Here is a 22,871-nt window from a genome sequence, read left to right as displayed (position 1 = left end):
TGTGCATGATAATGTTTGTTTGAAACAAATTAGCTTTTAAAACCGATACATTTTTAATATATAGTTTAGATTTAACAAACAAAGTAAGTACTTTGTGGTTACATTTGATTCTTGTATGATAGAAGGCTGAGCATTTTTTTGCAGTTTGTAGTAGTCATGCAGATATCAGTGCTTCAATGTTTTGTGTATAAAGATATATATATATAAATTTGTGTGTGTATAAAGATATATATATATATATATATATATATATATATATATATATATATATATATATATATATATATATATATATATATATATATATATATATATATATATACTATAGCAATTTGGCTAGATATTGCAGTTTGTAGTAGTCATGCAGATATCAGTGCTTCAATGTTTTGTGTATAAAGATATATATATATATATATATAAATACAAATTTGTGTGTGTATAAAGATATATATATTTATACACCCTGACATATTTATGGATCACTCCCTGCATGCAAATATAATTATTTAAAACACTGAGGTGATATATATATAGTGTGTGTGTATAAAGATATATATATATATATATATATATATATATATATATATATATATATATATATATATATATATATATATATATATATATTTATACACACACACTATATATATACTGTATATATATATATATATATATATATATATATATATATATATATACTATAGCAATTTGGCTTGATATTGCAGTTTGTAGTAGTCATGCAGATATCAGTGCTTCAATGTTTTGTGTATAAAGAGATATATATATATATACAGGGAGTGCAGAATTATTAGGCAAATGAGTATTTTGACCACATCATCCTCTTTATGCATGTTGTCTTACTCCAAGCTGTATAGGCTCGAAAGCCTACTACCAATTAAACATATTAGGTGATGTGCATCTCTGTAATGAGAAGGGGTGTGGTCTAATGACATCAACACCCTATATCAGGTGTGCATAATTATTAGGCAACTTCCTTTCCTTTGGCAAAATGGATCAAAAGAAGGACTTGACAGGCTCAGAAAAGTCAAAAATAGTGAGATATCTTGCAGAGGGATGCAGCACTCTTAAAATTGCAAAGCTTCTGAAGCGTGATCATCGAACAATCAAGCGTTTCATTCAAAATAGTCAACAGGGTCGCAAGAAGCGTGTGGAAAAACCAAGGCCCAAAGTAACTGCCCATGAACTGAGAAAAGTCAAGCGTGCAGCTGCCAAGATGCCACTTGCCACCAGTTTGGCCATATTTCAGAGCTGCAACATCACTGGAGTGCCCAAAAGCACAAGGTGTGCAATACTCAGAGACATGGCCAAGGTAAGAAAGGCTGAAAGATGACCACCACTGAACAAGACACACAAGCTGAAACATCAAGACTGGGCCAAGAAATATCTCAAGACTGATTTTTCTAAGGTTTTATGGACTGATGAAATGAGAGTGAGTCTGGATGGGCCCGTGGCTGGATTGGTAAAGGGCAGAGAGCTCCAGTCCGACTCAGACGCCAGCAAGGTGGAGGTGGAGTACTGGTTTGGGCTGGTATCATCAAAGATGAGCTTGTGGGGCCTTTTCGGGTTGAGGATGGAGTCAAGCTCAACTCCCAGTCCTACTGCCAGTTTCTGGAAGACACCTTCTTCAAGCAGTGGTACAGGAAGAAGTCTGCATCCTTCAAGAAAAACATGATTTTCATGCAGGACAATTCTCCATCACACGCGTCCAAGTACTCCACAGCGTGGCTGGCAAGAAAGGGTATAAAAGAAGAAAATCTAATGACATGGCCTCCTTGTTCACCTGATCTGAACCCCATTGAGAACCTGTGGTCCATCATCAAATGTGAGATTTACAAGGAGGGAAAACAGTACACCTCTCTGAACAGTGTCTGGGAGGCTGTGGTTGCTGCTGCACGCAATGTTGATGGTGAACAGATCAAAACACTGACAAAATCCATGGATGGCAGGCTTTTGAGTGTCCTTGCAAAGAAAGGTGGCTATATTGGTCACTGATTTGTTTTTGTTTTGTTTTTGAATGTCAGAAATGTATATTTGTGAATGTTGAGATGTTATATTGGTTTCATTGGTAAAAATAAATAATTGAAATGGGTATATATTTGTTTTTTGTTAAGTTGCCTAATAATTATGCACAGTAATAGTCACCTGCACACACAGATATCCCCCTAAAATAGCTATAACTAAAAACAAACTAAAAACTACTTCCAAAACTATTCAGCTTTGATATTAATTAGTTTCTTGGGTTCATTGAGAACATGGTTGTTGTTCAATAATAAAATTAATCCTCAAAAATACAACTTGCCTAATAATTCTGCACTCCCTGTATGTATATATATATATATATATATATATATATATATATATATATATATATATATATATATAAATTTGTGTGTGTATAAAGATATATATATTTATACACCCTGCCATATTTATGGATCACTCCCTGCATGCAAATATAATTATTTAAAACACTGAGGTGACATATGGGTTAGAAATGTTCAAACTGCTGTTACTGGAGTGTTTTTTAATTCCCCAAACTGAGCATTGATCTGAGAAATAACTGCTCACTGACTCCTATATAAAGCTTACAGAGTCTGCCCACTTGAAAACAGTATGTCTATATGTGTACATATGTATTTATGTGTGTATATACTGTATGTATTTATATGTGTATATATGTATTTATGTGTGTATATACTGTATGTATTTATATCACTTGCCCTGTAGATCACCTATCAAATATATCACTTGCCCTGTTCATTACCTAGCATATATATCACTTGCCCTGTAGATCACCTAGCATGTACATCACTTGCCCTGTAGATCACCTAGCGTATATATATTACTTGCGCTGTAGATTACCTAGCATGTACATCACTTGCCCTGTAGATCACCTAGCGTATATATATTACTTGCGCTGTAGATTACCTAGCATATATATCACTTGCCCTGTAGATCACCTAGCATATATATCACTTGCCCGGCTGGGTGAACACGGCTCAAGGTAGGGAGATCTTCAAGGGGGTAGTGTTAGGTTTATTTAAGGGGGGTTTGGGTTAGAGTAGGGATATGTGGGTGGTGGGTTGTAATGTTGGGGGGTGGTATTGTGTTTTTTTTTACAGGCAAAAGAGCTCATTTCTTTGGGGCATGCCCAGCAAAAGCCCTTTTAAGGGCTGGTAAGGTAATAGAGCTGTTAACATTTTTAATTTAGATTAGGGTAGGGAATGTAGGTGTAATTAGCTTAAAATTCTTGTAATTTTTTTTATTTTTTTGTAATTTAGTGTTTTTTTTTTTTTGTAATTTAGTTTAGTTTATTTAATTGTAGGTACTTGTAGTTAATTGATTTAATTTATTTATTGATAGTGTAGTGTTAGGTTTAATTATAACTTAGGTTAGGATTTATTTTACAGGTAATTTTGTAATTATTTTAACTAGGTAGCTATTAAATAGTAAATTACTATTTAATAGCTATTGTACCTAGTTTAAATAAATACAAAGTTGCCTGTAAAATAAATATAAATCCTTAAATAGCTACAATATAATTATTTGTTATATTGTAGCTATATTAGGGTTTATTTTACAGGTAAGTATTTAGCTTTAAATAGGAAGACTTTAGTTAATAATATTTAATTTATTTCATTAGATTAAAATTATATTTAACTTAGGGGGTGTTAGGGTTAGGGTTAGACTTAGCTTTAGGGGTTAATACATTTATTAGAGTAGCGGCGAGGTCCGGTCGGCAGATTAGGGGTTAATAAGTGTAGGTAAGGTAGCGGCGACGTTGGGGGGGGGCCAAATTAGGGGTTAATAAATATTATGTAGGTGTCGGCGATGTTAGGGACAGCAGATTAGGGGTTCATAGGGATAATGTAGGTTGCGGCGGTGTGCGGTCGGCAGATTAGGGGTTAAAAATATTTATTATAGTGGCGGCGATGTGGGGGGACCTCAGTTTAGGGGTACATAGGTAGTTTATGGGTGTTAGTGTACTTTAGAGCACAGTAGTTAAGAGCTTTATAAACCGGCGTTAGCCCATAAAGCTCTTAACTACTGACTTTTTTCTGCGGCTGGAATCTTGTCGGTAGAGGGTGTACTGCTCACTTCAGCCAAGACTCTAAATACCGGCGTTAGGAAGATCCCATTGAAAAGATAGGATACGCAATTGGCGTAAGGGGGATCTGCAGTATGGAAAAGTCGCGGCTGGAAAGTGAGCTTAGACCCTTTCCTGGCTGACTCTAAATACCAGTGGGCGAACAAAAGCAGCGTTAGGAGCCCTTAATGCTGCTTTTGACGGCTACCGCAGAACTCTAAATCTAGGCGAATGTTTCTATATGCATTGTATATATCAACTATTAAAGGGACACTAAACCAACATTTCTTTAACGATCCAGATAGAGAATGCAATTTTAAGCAACTTTCTAAAAAATTTTTAATCTTTATTTAAAAGCAGGAATTTAAAGCTTATTAGCCAGTCCATTTTAGGTTCAGCACACTGGATAGTGCTTGCTTATTGGTGGCTACATTTAGCAAACCAATAAGCAAGCATAACCCAGGTTCTCAACCAAAAATGGGCTGGCTCTTAAGCTTTAAATTCCTGCTTTTTAAATAAAGATAGCAAGAGAACAAAGAAAAAGTGATAATAGGAGTAAATTAGAATCTTGCTTTAAATTACATGCTCTATCTGAGTCATCAAAGAAAAAAATTGGTTTAGTGTCCCTTTAAGCATACAACATTTTTTTTTTAATAGTATTGAAAAAGAGTTAGCTTTTGTATTTATTTGCAGTGCATTGATATACCCAGCTTCAGGCAGGGCGTAAAGGGCACCCGCCTAGGAAACCACACTTTAGGGGGCCCCGCCATGTCAGGGGTGAGCTTATGAGAACGTACAATGTACACCCTGTATTTAATTTATGAAGAGGTTTTTATGGAGGTGTAATATATAGTGTTATTCTTTAAAAAGGCAACAATTAATTTGGGACAGGTGTGGGCCATAAATAGGGAGGGAAATAAGGGCGTTGGTCTCAGCGACCCGCAAATTTATCTTGCCCAGGGCCCCGCAAATGTTAAGGGTAGCCCTGGATATACCCCTTAAAACGACTCTTGAGTAGGTATATTTTTTTGCTTTGGCCACTTAAAGATGGTTATTAATGAGATATTGCAATGATCAAGCAATCACTGTGTGGAACATTGAAGATTCCAAGTTCAGATTCCTGCAGGACGCACTCTTTCTAGCCTCTTTGATGACAAAGGAAAAACTAAAATTATATATATATATATATATATATATATATATATATATATATATATATATATATATATATATATATATATATACTTTTATATGAGAATTGACTACAAATATCCTCAACATAGTACACAGCTTTTTAAAAAATAAATAAATATGTAACCACTCTTTGTATTGCAAAATGCTTTGTAATTGGGGTTTTACAGCCTTACCATATTATTGAATTAACATGTCCCTTTAAACTTTGTCCTACTTAGCTATTAATGGATTCACACCTAAAATAAATGGCAGCAGTAGCCTGTGAGACAATTATAGTTGCACTGTTTGGATTAAAACATTGTGTATAATGCTTATACTTTGCTGACTAAAGTGCAATCTGTTGACTTCCAGCCCACACAGTAACTAGTGACTTTACTGGTTTAATAAAGACAGTAGCTTATTAGACAATTAAGTTATTATATAAGACACAGTGATATGCGACTCACAGATGAATAACTCAGTATTTTGGTGCAGCGTACAAGTACATCTCCACATATATAACATTATTTCCCACCATTTTACTGTCCTATCTCTTTACCTATCTACCCCATAATGCACCACTCCCCTTCATATCTTGCTGTCTGTTTCCAGCACTGACATCTGTATACAGGGATCTTACTGACTGCACCATACAATTGCTAGAATCTGTCTATATAAGTAAAGGAGGCAGATGATGAAACAAGACTACTTGGCAAGCTGGATTTAGATTTCAATGTATGAAAATGTTTGTGGATACAGAATAACACTTTGCATTTTGTTAAAAAAAAAAAAACAAACAGGAAAAAAATACAAAGCCAGATAACACTCCCATTTATCATTCTATGGGGGGGGGGGCAAGGTGATATCCGCTGCTGCATTTCTTGCACACGTTCTTTAGTCAGTCTGAGTTGACTGACATTTGCTTAAAATGAACACTCAAGTCACAAAGGAACACTCAAGTCAAAATGAATGTTTCTTGATTCAGATACAGCGTGTCATTTTAAACAACTTTCCAATTTACTTCCATTAAAAAAATTTGCTCAGTCTTTTTATATTTACACTTTTTGACTCCTACTGAGCATGTGCAAGAATTCAAAGAATATACGTATAGGCATTTGTGATTGGCTAATAGCTGTCACATGATATAGTGATTGGCTGATAGCTGTCACATGATACAGAGGGAGTGGAAATATATATAACTTTGAGATTTGTCATACAAAAATCTACTACTAATTTGAAGTTCAGACTAAGTGCTAATACATTGTCTTTTTATCATGCATTTCTACTGTATTTCCTAGTTTTATTGCGACATGATTTTAGCAGCAAAAGTCCTCTACTGAGCATGGGCAATAACCTGATTGCAGCTAGATTAGATGTCTCCTAGCAACACTTCAAAGGAAAACCTGCTTCTTTTCTTCTTGTAGAGACCTCAGCCCTCGTGTGGGGCTGTGCCATGAAGTAATGTACCCTTCACAAATAAAGTTTAATCCTTTAAAAATAATACATATTACTGTATATTGCAATGATTTCTAGTAAGTATAACCCACTGCTTAGAGCCTTTTCTATTACAACAATGAAACAGGTTGTTTTATATCCGTTTACATGAACATTAAACAACTGGGTACAACTACAATAGCGACTTAAACTTTTATGATTCAGGTCATTTTGAGATATGAAATTTACTTGCTGTTATTGTACTGTTAATTTACAGAATTCATAGATCTCACTGTATTTTTATTATAGTTCTAGCAGCATAAAAGAAACATTGGTAGAAACAATTTCCAGTTTTACCACAATATTTAAAGGGACAGATATTTTTAAATAGAAGCATTTCTAACAAAAATGCTTCTTGTAAAAGTTGTAACAGTTTTTCAGTGGCATACGCACATATGCTGTAAGGGCCCGTGCACCAGTATTCAAGCTCAGAGATCTGGCGGTAATGTGTATTGTGTCTGTGAAGACAATTTAGGTGTTTGAATGCTGGTAAAGGGGTATAGGGCACCCATAGGATATGTGCATATGCTGCTGTAAAACAGTAATAACCTTTGCTGGAAGCATTTTTGCTAATGGAAGTATATTGCAAAAATCTTTCTATTAAAGGGAAACTAAACCCACATTTTTTCTTTTTTTTCATTTATGATTCAGATGCATGCAATTTTAAGTAACTTTCTAGTTTACTCCTATTATCATTTTTTCTTTGGATAGCGCTTGCTTATTGGTGGCTACATTTGGCTAACCAATAAGCAAGCATAACCCAGGTTCTGCTAACGGGACACTAGGTCCACATTTTTTCTTTCATGATTCAGATAGAGCATGCAATTTTCTAATTTGAAGAAAAATTGATAATAGGAGTAAATTAGAAAGTTGCTTAAAATTGTACGCTCTAATTGAGTCACAAAAGAAAACAATTGGGCTTAGTATCGCTTTAAAAATTGAAATGCACTAATACAAGCTTCAAATCTGAGCAGTCTTTCCCTCTATGGCTTCAGATCATTCTATAAATAATCTGAAATGTTCTAACTTCAAACAGACTGTTCATAACTACAGAACCATACAGGTTTTAGCAGGGCGTTTATATGAAGCGTGTACCTTTGACAGTATTAGGTCTCAGGCATTTTCATGGGACGGGTTAGTCTATTTATACATTTTATTATTACTGTGAAGCACAGAACAGCTTCTGTTTTTTTGATGACACATGTCTGAAGTGTATAAATAAAAAAAAACACATATAATTAACAAATACTTAGTTTATGTTTATAAAAGGGACATTAAAGTCAATATTTTATATATGCATCAAATCTACTGGCAATGATCTATATATAACAAATCACAAAACACATTCATTTTGTTTATTCTGCAGGGTTTGCAAATCAAGAACAATTAATTGATACATTCCTTGAAAAGACAATTAAAATCTATGTTCTTGATCTGCTCTGCTGCGGCCAATTAGGAACAGATATGAATGAATGATCTTGTGTTCGGGTCTAGCCAATCACTCTCTAGAATATTGCAGGGTAAGAAAAATACACATGACCAACAAAAGGAAACAAACTACATAATGAATGTGTATTGCAAAGTTGTTTTATTTATTTAAACAATTTATAATCGGGTTAAATTTTGAGTTTAAAGGGACATTAAGCTGCTGACCACAACTACTATATTATGGTAACTACACATCATGTTATTGTTTTTACTCCTGTGTCTGCGGCTTTCTTCAAAGCCATTCTTTATTTTAACCCTTTACTGACTCATGTATTTGCCTAACAGCTTTATGACCAATCATTTCATTCTGCACATTAGCAGGAAGAATCTGTGGCATTGTGATATTTGTTGTAGACACAGACACAGCAACAATTGCCCCCCTCCCATTTCAACACAACAGAATTCACAAGCAAAAGTATCATTTGGTAGTTTGTTTTTCTTTGCGCTCTAAGACAGTGTTTCTCAACCGCAGCCCTCAAGGTGAACACAGGTGAAGTAATCAGCTGATCAGTAACACCTGCTCTCACCCATCAGCTGATTATTTCACCTGTGCACTGGTTCAGCTATAATGAAAAACTGGCCTGTTGGCGGTAATTGAGGACCGCGTTTGAGAAACAATGCTCTAAGACATTCTAAGGACTAGATTTATCATTGGATCCGGCTGCAGACTTGCATGAGCGAACATGCAGCCGAATTTACAGCCCCTTCGCCACCTGTTAGGTGGCCTATTTCAACCCCCCCAGATTTGTATGTCCGGGGAGATTGAGAGCCCATGCTTGCGCACCAGCAAGGGGTGGCATTGCACACTAGCTGTAGTGAGCAATGATAAATGTGGGTATGCGATGCCAGGGAGACAGGGGCGAAGATGTATGCCCCAGTCGCTGCCTGTATCCGAAAACAATACAGGTAGCCCTCAGTTTACGCCAGGGTTAGGTTCCAGAAGGAATGGTTGTAAATCAAAACCGTTGTAAATTGAAACCCAGTTTATAATGTAAGTCAATGGGAAGTGAGGGAGATAAGTTCCAGGCCCCTCTCAAAATTTTCATAAGTAACACCTAATACATTATTTTTAAAACTTTGAAATGAAGACTTTAAATGCTAAACAGCATTATAAACCTAATAAAGTAATCACACAACACAGAATATATAATTAAACTAAGTTAAATGAACAAAAACATTTGCTAAACAGCATTATAAACCTAATAAAATAATCACACAACACAGACTTCACTTGCATTTTTCTGCAAACAGTTCTTTCTATGCATTCCAATCTGGACTGATTTATAGACAGGAAGATCTTGTTCCTTTGAAATCTGCTCGATAGCTCAGGTCTGGTTAAACTGATTAATTTCAGCTTGCTTGGCTTTGCTGCAACACAAGCAGACAGCTCCACCTACTGGCTATTTTAATAAATGCACTGCTTCTCAATGCTTTTCAATAGCAGTCACATGACCGGAAAAAAATGGTTGTTATTCTGAAACGGTGTAAATTGAACCTTTGTAAAACGAGGGCCACCTGTATTCAGTTAAACACATAAAACAAGCAAACGACTTTGGGAAACAGGGAGTTACAGACTTTTCAATGAGATTTTTGCAAGGATTTTCAGATCTTTAAGAAAGCAAGAGAAGTAAGATAAAAGCAGATAATTTGATTAAATATTTGTTATAATTATCTAATATGCTAAAATTCCATTTTCACCTAAGCATAAATGTCAAAATTAAACTTTCACAGTTCAGATCAATGCAATTCAATTTCAGGAGCCTAATCCATTTTTCTTCTATTAGCAAACAGACTTTGTTTTCTTGGTATCCTTTATTAAAAGGCATACCTAGGTAGGTTCAGAAGAAGCAATGCACTACTGGGAGCTAGCTGTGATTGGTGGCCACACCATATGCCTCTTGTCATGGTTTACCGGATACATTCAGCTAGCTCCCAGTTGTGTGTTGCTTTTCTGGAGCTAACTTTAACTATGTATTTAACCCCTTTGCAGGAGTAAAGCATTTTTTATTTATTAACATGTTAACTAAACATAGGAGAAAAAGGAAAATTGTTTTTCAGCAAATCTTAAAGTCCTAAAGAAATATGCTTCAAAAAAAGTGTTCTTTTTTCACAGTTATCATATCACAAATGTGTTTGAAAAGCCTGTGATAAACAGGATATCAAAGTGGTTTCAAACAGATTGAAACTGGTTTGAATTTAAATCCCCCTCCCCCCCAAAAAAAGCCACACTTCACATACACACTTGTTAGCATTTACAATTTCTGATCATTATTTTCCTTAAACACTTTACGGGATAAAATAAATACATGTTGAGTTTATAATGCCCCTTTAAAGGAACTGAGCATAAAAAAGTACATTTGTTCATAACATCATTCATTTTTGCAATACTACTTTACTGTTCAGCTTTCAGACTGTGTGGTTTGTTGTACAGTCATGATGGAAAAGCGCAGTATACTGAATCTGAGACAACACTCAAAGATTCTGAGAAATTTGCCAAGAACTCTGTTTAGACAAGAAACTCCCTTCTCCTGATTAAATCTCCTTTCCCTGTATCCTAAAAGATCAGCATATTCCCTGTCATTCCTCACCCTGTTTGAGTATTTTCTGTAGTCCTCAAACTTTTTATCCCTTGTGACACGTCTTAGGGCTCGAGTAAATCATGCTATGGCAGACAGGGGCGTACATATGTGCCCTTGTCCACCGCAGCTCGCCTCTGGCAGACCGAATTCGGCTGCCGGATTTCAACATTGCTTAAGAACGATATTTTGTGCTTTTGTTCAATGCCGCCTCCTGCACGTGCACAGCCAATCGCGCATGGGCAGGAGATGTCAATCTCCTCGGTCGGACGACCGCCGCTTGATAAATACGGACTGCAGGTTCTCTTGTGAGATAGAAGGGGTGCAGGGGACTATTTGCAGCTTAATCTAAGGTAAGACTTTAAGATGACTAGGGTGTAGACTGTCCCTTTAAGTTACATAACAAATATCAAATTCCTCAGATATAGGAATAAAAAGATCCAGCTCTGTATTGTGCACCTAAACTGAATTGCATAATACAGTTTGTCAAGAAGACAACACTATAATTTATCTGTGAATGTGCAGCACTTCTGTCACAGGATACAGGAATACTTAAATTCCAAGATGGCGGCGCCCAGTGTGAAGATGCTGAATGTCACTAAACTGCACTTTTGAGGGGTTAAAATAAGATAATAGATTTGAAGAGAACAGAAGACACAGGGGTAGTAACATGTTACTATAGTTGTACTCAGCAGTTTAATATTCCTTTAAACCTAGGCTGACCATATTGCCGCTTTAAAAAGGGACACATATGAAAAATACATATGTCAGGGCTGTTTAAAGAAATAGTTTTGTATAAGAACCCTCACATATGTATTTTTCATATGTGTTCCTTCTTAAAGCGGCAATATGGTCAGCCTATTTAAACCAGACATCCTCAAACTTGGCCCTCCAGAGGTTTTGAAACTACATTTCCCATGATGCTCAGCGAGCATATCAGCTGGCTTAGCATCGTGGGAAATGTAGTTCCAAAACCTCTGGAGGGTCAAGTTTGAGGATGTCTGCTTTAAACTATAAGTTGTATTTATGCACCAGGTTCTCTGACTCATCGTCTCTATGACCAGCTGACACCCACAGGTAGGGCTGTGATACACCCTTGAGAGAAAATTAGCAGACTAGAGCTTTCTGTAGCACCACTGAAAAACGCACAGGGCCAGTCTTTAAAGGGACACTAGACTCATGGGCCATGGCATATATCAGCAATAAAACACTGCATTACAAAAGAATGTTCCTGGTTGTCTTTGCTGTTGCCAATTAGGGAGAAGTATAAATGAGTGTGTACTCTAATCTAACCAATCACTGTACATAACCGTAATGGCTAACTTTGGCACCCCTGATGTTTTGGAACTACATTTCCCATGATGTTCAACTAGATTGCAGAGTACCTAAGCGACATGGAAAATGTAGTTCCAAAACACCTTGGCTGCCTATGTTAGCTATCACTGGTATCAAATGTTGTAGGCTTACGTTAAAGAGACACAAACCCTAAAAAAAATCTTTCATAATTCATATAGCACATGCAATTTAAACAACTTTTCAATTTACTTAGTTGTCTTGGTATCCTTTGCTGAAAAGCATACTTAGGTAGGTTGTCAATCTTTTTCCTACCTTTCTTATTGTATTCACCATCCTTATTTCCTTTTTAAATCTTTTGCCCCCTTCATTGTTTGATTCCACCACCCTTTTCTATGCAACATTCTACCACACTCTTGAAAAGCATAATATATGCTTGTTCTTAAAAAAACAAAACACCTTTTTCCAATGTACTTCTATTATCTATTTTTCTTCATTCTCTTGATTTCCTTTGTTTAAAAGCATATCTAAATAGGTTCAGGAGCTGCTGATTGCTGTTTGTAAATAGATGCCTTGAGGGATTGGCTCACCCATTGGCATGGCTATATCTATATATGTTTTTATGCTCATTAAGAATACATTTTGACATTCTCTTTCTTCTTTTTTTGTAAACTGTATTTTTATGTGTGCTATTTACAACTGCAACCTCATCAGAACTATCCAAAAAGAGAAGGTTTTTTGGAAACAACAATGTTTATTATGTACATCTGGTGAAACAGATACAGGGCAATTCAGTCTTCTCCCTACAGTGATTTTTATGAGCTAAGATGTCAACACAGAGGCCCTAATAATCAAAATCTCTCGGCTTAGGTGAGATCTTCTAAAATGATCCTACAGCACAGCAAGATCCCTAGTGAAATATTCAAAAGGAAGATTTTGCTTTACTTTTCCAAGGGTTGTTCCCTGCATTTCTGTATGTGAAGAAGAGACAAGACCAGAGCAATATAGCACTGCATGATATGAGAGGTCTGCTGCATTTGCACTTTGTGCTTTCTATTCCATATCACTTTACACTTCAGATTACATTTTATTACATTTAAACTTTGCACTTTTTATTTTGTATTTTATTTTGTGTACAGCAGTGTATTTAGTGATTTTACAAATTCTTATTATAAAGCTGACTTCCCAGATGCAGAACTCATTGCATTTTCTAAGAAAATGGGAGGAACCTGTAAATCCCAGAAAGATGAGAGATGCCTTCCATAGAAAGTAATCTACCTCTCTGGGATACAAAATTTCACATGGGAGAGAGAAGGTAACTGAAAAACCCCTGGGGCTGATATAAATGCTCTGTTTGCATCAATTCCAAATTAAACTGAAATGTTTGCACTACAATTAACTTGCTTTTGTCTATATTTTAGTATATATATTACTTTTCTGTAAGTTAAAATAAGTGTATTGTGAATTTTAAGCAAACTTCGCCTGCATACAGCTGGTGAGATAAATCAGTGAGACCAGCTTGTTAAAAAGGCTTGGAAAATTTCATAATTGGGCTTGTCTCTCCTTCACATATAGAAATGAGAGAGATCTCACAGTGCTGGAGAGTTTTTTTGAATATTCAGTGAGTTCAGCCTCTTGGGCCGATTTAATAAGATGTGGGCAGACATGATCCGCTATAGCAACAATGCACTACTGGGAGATAGCTTGTGGCTGCACATATATGCCTCTTGTCATTGTCTTGCCTAATGTGTTCAGCTAGCTCCCAGTAACGCATTGCTGCTCCTTTTAACAAAGGAAACCATTACACTGATGCAAATTTGATGATAGAAGTAAATTGGAATGTTGTTTAAGATTGCTTTTTTATTTGAATCGTGAAAGGAAAAAATGTAAGTTTTCTATCTCTTTAAATAACTGTTTTTCACTAGTAAAACATAAACATAGATGTTGCAGAACATACTGGAAATCAAGGATCAAAGGTCTTAGTTTGCAAGATTAAAGAACATAGGTTTGTCAGACCTCTGGATTCTAGGAAGCTTAGTGCTAAAGAGTGTAGGAATTAGTTTTGAGCATTCATAAGTGATTGTTGATAGCAGTGTGATTGTTATCTGTATGTAATTATGTTCAATGATAATCTTTCCTATGTTCAAGGGACAGTAAAGTCAAAATTTAAAAGGATACTAAACCCAAATGTTTTCTTTAATGATTCAGATAGAACATGCAATTTTAATCAACTTTCTAATTCACTACTACTATCCATTTTTATTCATTCTCTTGCTATCTTTATTTAAAAAGTAGGAATTTAAAGTTCAGGAGCCGGCCCATTTTAGGTTCAGTACCCTGGATAGCGCTTGCTTATTGCAGGATACAGTTAGCAAACCAATCAGCAAGCATAACCCAGGTTCTCAACCAAAAATGAGCCGGCTCTTAAAGGATTACTTTCTGTTATAATTTCAGCTAACATATTAAAGTTAATAAACATTAATTAAAACCTACTGACCTATATTTTCTCCAAAACAAAGTTTCATAACGTTCTAAAAGTTATATCTTTTATTCGCCGATGATGTCACGTTATCCTGCCCACTATTTTCAGCACTGCATGTTCAAAATACTTAAACCAATAACTTTGTTTTTAAAGCGCCATTTTGAAACCTAGGTATTGTAAACGGATTGGTACAGAGCAAAGGATACCCACGGAGTGGGTTTGGAAAACAATTAAATTTGCAGACAAGATTTCTGATATACGGTAGAGATATGTTAATGAAATGCTATTGATAAAAAGCGTATTTGGGGTAGTTCGTTAGTAACAGGCATAGAAAATATTTACTTACAGTGGCCCTTTAAGCTTTACATTCCTGCTTTTTAAATAAAGATAGCAAGAGTATGAAGAAAAATTGATAATAGGCGTAAATTTGAAAGTTGCTTAACATTGCATGTTCTATCTGAATTATTAAAGAAAAAAATTGGGTTTAGTGTCCCTTTAACTTTAACAATTTGCTTTGTTCTCTTAGTATTCTTTGTGGAACAGTGCACTTAAAGGGACAGTCAAAATTATAAACTAGGTAGGCTCCTAAGAGCTCAGGAGTGTGCACCTGTCTTTAGGTCTCTATGGCAGCAGTGTTTTGCAATATTATTTGTATCTTTGTTATACAATGTTGCAAAACATTGCTGCCATAGAGTACTAAAGACACGTGCACACCCATGACCTCTTATGAGCCTACCTAGTTTTACTCTTCAATAAAAAATACCAAGGGAACAAAGCAAATTTCATAACAGAAGTAAATTTGAATGTTGTTTAAAATTGCATATTCTATCTGAAACATGAAAGTTTAATTTTGACTTTACTGTCCCTTTAATTTACAACTGTTATTTGGAAGATTAAAAGTGACAGCAGTTTTGAATTCAATTACTGCTACCTAGACTATTTGTATGTTTCGTATCCAAAGACAGATGAGCTCTCAATTGGTATTTATACAGTATTTATTTAACAGTTCTTCTAGCTATACAGCTAGTCTTCCAAAAGGTTTTACCATAGAGTGACTGAAGCTATTACACTCTAAAGACCATTCAATGCTGTAGAATTGCATAATTTACAAGTGCATAATAAAAGACAATGATTTAAAACCTATTCTAAATGTCAAATAAGCAGATTTTTATCTGATAAATTTATTTTTTCTCTCATTTTCCGGCCCTCTGTATCATGTGACATACATAAGCCAATCACAAACTAGTGTATGTATACCCTGTGAGCTTGTGCACATGCTCAGTAGGATTTTGTGTTCCGGAAAGTGTGAATATAAAAAGACTGAAAAATTTGATAATGAAAGTAAATTGGAAAGTGTCTTAAAACTGCTTCTCTATCTGAATCATAAAAGTTTATTTTGACTTGAGTGTCCCTTTATGGAAAAAAACAACAGTTTAATGTTTATTGACTGACCTTATCAGCTATTTTATTCCGACACAAACATGGATTTCTTGTTAGTTTCTAAATCAGTTTTAACATAATATTTTTGCTTAAAAAAAATATTGTAACATTTAGTGTTCTTTTTTTTTTTTGCTATACATGATACAAATGTTTTGAGTTTTACAGAGTGTACAGTTTCAAAAACTGTTTCAGTTTAACTGTGCTATCAAATTTTCCTCTTTTTCTTTGTGTCCTTTGTTTGAAGGGACAGTAAAGTCTAAATGAATATTTTATGGTCTAGATAGAGCATGCAATTTTAAACAATTTTGCAATTTACATCGATCATTTCCTTTTGTTCACTTAGTATCCTTTGATGAAGAGTAAACGCAAATTTGAATTACATTGCTATAAACGTTTCAAACACTGCTGCTATAGAGTGCTATAGACACATGCATTACTTTAACACTTCAACAAATGATATTAAGAGAACAAAGCAAGTTCAATAATAGAAGTCACTTGGAAAGGTGTTTACAATTGCAGGGTCTATGTGACTCATGAAAGTTTAATTTTGATTTTACTGTCCCTTTAATAAGCATTACCAACTGTGCACACAAGTATAACTTCAAGAACTGGACAATAGGTTTGTATTCCTTCTACCCACATCTAAAGAAAAATTAAAAAGAAGAGGCTCATAGAGGTACGGTAGATATTACAAATCTACATTAAACAGACATGATAGTGTACACATAAAATGTACAATTTATTATAAATAAATTCTCCAATTTGCACTTTGTGTGCATCACTGCTCCTAAGTGGCGCCAGGGCACTAACTCCCCTCCATAATACCTGGCCCCCCAACTGTGATTATTCTTTATTTGTACACCACCACCAATTTGCCCATGCCATTAGCAGTTCTGTTTGCACTTTGAAGCTACAGTAGGAGAGGCTTCCCACTGTCAGTAATAGAATTTCCAAGAAGAGGTTGTCCAATAAAACTATCACCATTACTAGTGCAAATGTCATTAGAGGTGATTTTTCATTAAAAAAATAGCGATGTGCTGTGGGCGCCCAGAGCCGCTGAGTTTAGCGAGGAGGCAGCGGAACAGAAAGGGTACGTTTAGCTCCCCTTTATTACAAACTGATGACTGAAAGTCCTGTTTCTTTTATAAGTTTTAGTGTTTATAAAACAATGGGAGCTGCCATGTTGTAACTTAGGTTACCTTCTCTGCTGTGGCCAATTAGGGACAGTTATAAAAAAAGGTCACTTGAGTGTGCAGCCAATGGCTGTGTGAATCATAATAGTGTTCTGCACTTACATTTCTAACAGGAGCTGAAAAGCTCAAAATTTCAGATTTGTATTACAGGAAACGAGGCTAAAATAAATAATGATATTGCAAACTTTTTTTAGATATATACGATTTATCATTTTATGTTACCATCTCAAAGTGTTTAATGTCCCTTTAAAGGGACATAATGGTGCATAAAGTATATGTTTTAATTTGTTAGAACAGTTTTATTATTGCACTGTTGTTTCATATAAATATGTGTTCAACCATTTTGATGCATCAGAGCATGAGTGTGTATGAAGACTCTTTGGGGTAGATTTATCATACCCCGGGTGGACATGATTCGCTATAGCGAATCATGTCTGCCCTGCATTGCTAAATGCCGACAGCATACGCTGTCGGCATTTACCATTGCACAAGCATTTCTGGTGAAATGCTTGTGCAATGCCGCCCTTCACATTCATGGCCAATCGGCCACTAGCAGGGGGTGTCAATCATCCAGATCGTATCTGATTGGGATGATTGCAGTCCGCCACCTCAGAGGTGGCGAACGAGTTAAGGAGCAGCGGTCTTAAGACTGCTTGTTCTTAAATCCGCTGCTTGGTAAATGTACCCCTTGGTCGTGACAAAGTGAGATTGCTGATCCAAAGCCATTTTCTACAATCCCTCACGCAACATGCAAAGCTTTCCAAACTTCTCATGTTGGTGACACACTTTTTAGACCTACATCATTTTGTGACACAGTAAATCAGTTGTACTAGCAAACAGGAGGTTAAACTAACTTGTTTTAAGAGATACGGACACATTCATAAATTATATAATAACAAAATGCATTTACAAGTAACAGTAAGTATGTGCAAGAATTAAAAAAAAGTTTAATACCACCAATAGCTACTTACTATTTTAATGGGATGTATGAGGTTGATGGGATGAACACAGTTTCTGAATATTTGGTGGAATATTAGATAAAGACACTCACATTTCATCATCAAGCATTTTAAAGCTTCCACATTTATCAAGAGCAGGAGCAGCAATGCACTACTGGAAGTTAGCTGCAGAAAAAAAACATTTTGATTTCTGACTTCAGATCAGCGTTTAAGCTGCCGCCCTCAGAGCTCTGCGAGTTGCACTGAGTACTGCCCGCACTGCAAATACACTGCTATCCCACTCACTGACTACACATGCAGTCACGAGCCGATTGAGGAGACTACACATGCAGTCACGAGCCGATTGAGGAGACTACACATGCAGTCACGAGCCGATTGAGGAGACTACACATGCAGTCACGAGCTGATTGAGGAGACTACACATGCAGTCAGGAGCCGATTGAGGAGACTACACATGCAGTCACGAGCCGATTGAGGAGACTACACATGCAGTCACGAGCCGATTGAGGAGACTACACATGCAGTCACAAACAGATTGAGGAGACTACACATGCAGTCACAAACAGATTGAGGAGACTACACATGCAGTCACGAGCCGATTGAGGAGACTACACATGCAGTCACGAGCCGATTGAGGAGACTACACATGCAGTCACAAACAGATTGAGGAGACTACACATGCAGTCACAAACAGATTGAGGAGACTACACATGCAGTCACAAGCTGATTGAGGAGACTACACATGCAGTCACGAGCCGATTGAGGAGACTACACATGCAGTCACGAGCCGATTGAGGAGACTACACATGCAGTCACGAGCCGATTGAGGAGACTACACATGCAGTCACGAGCCGATTGAGGAGACTACACATGCAGTCACGAGCCGATTGCAGTGGCAGGTCAACATTTTTTATGTTGGCCCGGTCGCAGTTGGGAACTCTGCAAGTGTGATGCTAATTGTCTATTCTTTTTTATACCATGCAAATGAAATAGAAAACAGTTGGGCAACTGCTGACAAGAGTTACTCTAGTGAGTTTATGAATAAAGAAAATTCCAGGTACACATCAGAAAATTATATCTTTATCACAGTTGCATCAAATTAAAGCTATTTATTTTGACTTTGAAATTAACAGGACATGTACAACTGATTTATGGGATAGAATCTCACTGGCTGATAAAGAAAACTCCCACAGCTCTACACCCCACACAAACAAGGTGTTTTTTTATTATTACAGGAACATCCATTTTACACAAAAAGAAAGATATTTTATATTCATTTTTTATAAATATATTTCATATCAATATGCTCTCATTTAGACACAACAAAGAAAACGAATTGCTTTAATGTCCCTTTAATTAAAGGAAACCGCATCCACCCCATTTCAGGGAATCACATCAATACCAAAAGACTGCTAACTAATTATGCCATTTAAGGGTTTTATAACTGCATTTACTAAGCTCTTGACCTTCATCTCAAATGCTTTATGGGTTGATAGAATCCTGGGAATGTGTTTATTGTGTTGTGACAGTACAGACATAGAAAGCTGCACCCTCTAGGTTATAAAATGCCTTTCTTGCAAAGGCTTCTGGGGCTCTAAATTTACACTTGTGCTTCTTGACAACCAACCATATAGCGGTAAATTTATTAAGCTGCGTTTGCTGCTTTTCCGGCTATGGGGAACATGTTCTCATAAGCGAGGCTGCTGCCACATATTTAAGGAGCAAAAATAGCTTCTTTTTCCTTTCTGCCACCACAGAAGTGGTGAGATAAATCACCCCTACAATCACTCTTTCAGGGTGATTGACATTCCCTGCTCTATCGCAATTGGTTGTGCCGGAGCGAGGGGGAGGAGCACTGTGCCCAAGAATCCTTTTGTGCAATAATAAATTTTGCTTTGCAAGTGATGATTGCAGGTGGTCAGGTTCACTACTTGCAAGCCTGTCCGCCTGCAGTAATGGTAAATTTACCCTATAGGACAACTTATTTTTTTCCCCTCCTAAATACAAGTGAACCTATCTACCAAAAGAAAATCTATACTGGCAATTTATGGGTATCTGCTTGTTCAATGTGTTATTGTAGCCTGGAAGAAGCACCGCTAACGCTGAAGAGCATTGCTGTGTTATGGAGAGTTCACTCACCCCCATATGGGGAATTTTCAAGACTGTGACTCAGAATTTTCATTAAGAGTCTCATGGTAGATAGTTTAATTCTAAGGGTTAAACCATTGATACACTAATTCCACCTTTTATATTCAAGTTTCAGAATGTAAATATCATGGAAGTAGCTTTCTGAACGAGTTATACTTCTAATATGGCTCCACTGTTATGGTATTTACTAATAGCCTCAACATACTGCTAAATAATGACCTCTTAAATTATCTCTATACATAATGATTGTGCAATGAAAATATAATAATTTCAAGGATCTCAGTGTGAGTTTAATTTACATGTTCCCAAATATCTTGACCTTGGATCTGATAGGGGAACATTACCTATAGAGGTGCAACTGAGCCATGGGGTCTGATCTGAGGTCTGAAGTGGTCATGTGGCATCTAGAGGGGCTATTGTTCCATGGGGTCTGATCTGAGGTCTAATGTAGGCATATAGCTTTAGAGGACTACTAAGCCATGGGGTCTGATCTGAGGTCTAATGTAGGCATATAGCTTTAGAGGACTACTAAGCCATGGGGTCTGATCTGAGGTCTAATGTAGGCATATAGCTTTAGAGGACTACTAAGCCATGGGGTCTGATCTGAGGTCTAATGTAGGCATATAGCGTTAGAGGACTACTGAGCCATGGGGTCTGATCTGTGGGCATATGTCATAGAGAAAAGCTACTGAGCCATGGGGTCTGATATAGAATCCCACACACCCCTGGCTGACGTCAGCGACAGCACTCGGAGCCGTCTCTTACACGCTTCCAATTTTACGGTTCTTTAGGATTAACCTCCAGATTCACCATTTAATATTTGTGATTGTATTATACATATACAGCAGTGTATTAGAACGACTGAAAGGTTCAACTAGGAATTGTCTCCATGATCAGTGGTAAAGCTGAAGCACAGTCTACTGGGTGACTAAGAGGTTCCAGTCCGTTTATACTGCACCTGGAGGTGCGCTTCTAACTGTGAGTTTGACCAATAATTGCTAATACGTTTATACTCAAACTGTACTGGGCTATGGGTGTTGTCTTATATTACCCACAGGAATAGAAGTCTAGTCCGTCACTTTGTCGTCATCACCTGAGGGTCATCTATTCCGCTATCACTTGATGGTCTCTGTTATTTTACAGTGAGCTGGACCACTGATAATAGCTCCAGCCTGCGCCATTTGCACCATAGGGTGCTCCAATTTTGTGAGTACCGCTTCAATTTGCATTGCTCTACCCCTGTGTATACATTACTAGGCCATATTGGCGCCTCTGTGTCTCCTTTCTTTCAGATGAATCATCACCAGGGACTGACCATCCTTTTGATAGAGTGCTGCCTTCTGTTGGACTTTCACTACTAAGGACTTGTTTTTTATGCGGCACATTTGTTTTTACTTTTGTGTTGTTTAGATATTTTATCTCATTCATTTATTGTATTTTGATTTTTATATTTATTATTTTTTGCTATAGGAAGCCCTCCCTATGAGAATAGTGTTGTTGACTCTTCCCTCTTTTTTTCCTAATGTAGGCATATAGCTTTAGAGGACTACTAAGCCATGGGGGTCTGATCTGTGGTCTTATGTGGGCATATGTCCTAGAGAAGAGCTACTGAGCCATGGGGTCTGATGTGGTCATGTGGCATCTAGAGTGGCTACTTATCTGAGGTCTAATGTAGGCATATAGCTTTAGAGGACTACTAAGCCACAGGGTCTGATCTGAAGTCAGCTGTGTGCGTGTGTCCCAGAGAGCGGCTAGTGAGCCATGGGGTCTGATCTGAAGTCTGTTGTGTGCATGAGGCCTAGAGAGGGGCTACTGAGTCACAGAGTCAGATTTGATGTGTGATGTGGGTATGTGGCTTATAGAGAGGCTACTGAGTCACAGGGTCAAATTTGATGTATGATGTGGGGATGTGGCTTATAAAGGGGTTACTGAGTCACAGGGTCTGATGTGGGGATGTGGCTTATAGAGGGGTTACTGAGTCACAGGGTCAGATCTGAGGTCTGATGTGGGGATGTGGCTTATAAAGGGGTTACTAAGTCACAGGGTCTCGTGGGGATGTGGCTTATAGAGGGGTTACTGAGTCACAGGGTCTGATGTGGGGATGTGGCTTATAGAGAGGTTACTGAGTCACAAGGTCTGATGTGGGGATGTGGCTTATAGAGAGGTTACTGAGTCACAGGGTCTGATGTGGGGATGTGGCTTATAAAGGGGTTACTGAGTCACAGGGTCTGATGTGGGGATGTGGCTTATAGAGGGGTTACTGAGTCACAGGGTCTGATGTGGGGATGTGGTTTATAGAGGGGTTACTGAGTCACAGGGTCTGATGTGGGGATGTGGCTTATAGAGGGGTTACTGAGTCACAGGGTCTGATGTGGGGATGTGGCTTATAGAGGGGTTACTGAGTCACAGGGTATGATGTGGAGATGTGGCTTATAGAGGGGTTACTGAGTCACAGGGTCTGATGTGGGGATGTGGCTTATAGAGGGGTTACTGAGTCACAGGGTCTGATGTGGGGAT

The 22,871-nt window shown here is 37.1% G+C and overlaps 1 protein-coding gene across 1 annotated transcript in view; it reads right to left on the bottom strand.

The window, feature by feature from the left end:
- Positions 1–22,871, bottom strand: part of EPS8L2 (EPS8 like 2) — a 261,969-nt gene that overhangs the window by 169,626 nt on the left and 69,472 nt on the right. The window lies entirely within an intron of this gene.

The sequence above is a fragment of the Bombina bombina genome, chromosome 7 (genome assembly GCF_027579735.1).
Source record: "Bombina bombina isolate aBomBom1 chromosome 7, aBomBom1.pri, whole genome shotgun sequence".
Lineage (NCBI taxonomy): Eukaryota > Metazoa > Chordata > Amphibia > Anura > Bombinatoridae > Bombina > Bombina bombina.
Note: the sequence above shows the minus strand (reverse complement) of the source record. Positions and strands in the feature narration are given on the sequence as shown.